Source organism: Hippichthys cyanospilos, chromosome 2, assembly GCF_059441005.1.
Source record: "Hippichthys cyanospilos isolate Australia breed blue-spotted pipefish chromosome 2, RoL_Hcya_1.0, whole genome shotgun sequence".
Taxonomy (NCBI): Eukaryota; Metazoa; Chordata; class Actinopteri; order Syngnathiformes; family Syngnathidae; genus Hippichthys; species Hippichthys cyanospilos.
In genome coordinates, this window is record NC_142370.1 from 35,026,563 (window position 1) to 35,028,364 (window position 1,802).

Consider the following 1,802-nt stretch of genomic DNA (forward strand, 5'->3'; position numbering starts at 1 on the left):
CTAGACTGGCACATTCCCCGTCGTTGCACTTCTGGCCCACACCGACTTTGGAAACAATGAAAAAACTGTTCATATCCGTAAATTCAATATTTTCTGCGCGTAAAGTTAAGAGTATTTCAAATTTCCCACATTGTGAGCAATCCGTGAATGCTGCGCCAATGTAACGTTGAAAGCGCTCCGAGCAGTTGTTTTGGCTCGACTTCATTTTGCCATAAAGACCCGAAGAGGCGTGTTCCAGCAACGGCGCGATCGTGCGCATATTCCAAAAGACCGTGATTGATAAACGAGTCAAATGGAAAAGCTTTCCGTGTTCTCTAACCGGTGCACACCGCTCCGTACCTTGCCACTCTTAACCCCGGGGTGACTTTGGAAGGATCATAACTTTGTCAAATAGAAATATAGATTCACTTTCAACCCCTCAAATTGTACAGAGCCATAACCCCAATCCACACTTTTTTTTTTTTTTGGGAGGGGGGGGGGACTTTTATGTACAAAAATTGTAAAATTGCGATAATAGCAAAAGTAACTATGCTGTGGATTTAGATATTGAAATTGGAATATTTATTTATGTCCATATTTCCAGTATTATGACTTTTGAGGACTTGTAGTCATTGAAAGGTTTGCCCATCTTATAAATTGGACGCTAGCCGCTATTAATACATCCGTGTACTGTCTTTCTGCGTAAATATCTGATGTTATAACCTGCGGCTTATAGTCCGGTGGGGCTCATGCAAGACAAAAATCCATTTTTGTTGGTGCGGCTTATACTCCAGTGCGGCTTATAGTCCAAAGAATATGGTATACATTGGAATGTGTAATGAGATGTATCCATGTTTTGGATACTAACCGCTGTGATTGCTTGTGTTTGAACTTCCATGGGGTGAATCCCAAAATGGTTTGGTTCTGGGGCCATGCATCCAAGGAGGCAAACACGCTGGCAAAAACCATGTCGCCATGTGGGCGCCAGCAGGAAATGTTGGGAGTGATAAGAGGTGTGTGTGTGCGTGTTTGTTTTTGCTGCATGATGGGGACGGGCTTTACTGTGTTTGCGGGGACCTCTTGGACTTGCAGGGACCATTTTGGTGGACCCCACAAGATCATGCCTCTTTTGGAGGGTCAAGACTCACTTTTAGAGGAAAATTTTGATTCGGATTTTGTTTGAGGTGTGGTTAAGGGTCGTGCAATTGGTTGTGATGCTTAAGGTTAGGGTTAGGGGCTGGGAAATGTATTCGGGTGGTCCCTCGTTTATCGCGGGGGTTAAGTAGCCATCTTGAACTTTTTACAATTATTATACACGTTTGAAGGTTGTAAACACCCTCACGATAGACTTTATGCAATTTTCTCAGACGAGAATTCACGTTTTCTCACATGTGGATTGGACACATCAGAAATGAAGAGCAGGAACTCACGTGCGTATTCACAGATGGTCAACCTTAAGCAAATATCAAGCCTTTTGACCACAGTTCAAGATGGAAGGAACACATTTTGCTATCTGGGAATGAAAAAAAATGCTATGTGTTGCGGCGAGGGCGGCGGTTGCGTAAACACAAGGTGCTCGCAGCTGTCAGACAGGTAGGACTCAGGCGTGATCCGAGGCGTGATTGATGGCGCGGGTTCAGCCGAAGTTCAGCCCAGGTCTCCGGTACGGGCTGCGGCGTGAGCGAGCGAGCGAGCGAGCGAGTGAGTGACAGACGCAAAATAGCTTGATGGAATATTATCAGGAAGCCATTTGTAATGTGGGCCCAGCCCGCATCTCGCAGGGCTTCTTGTCTCTCTGGAATGAAGTCATCCATCACCTCCAC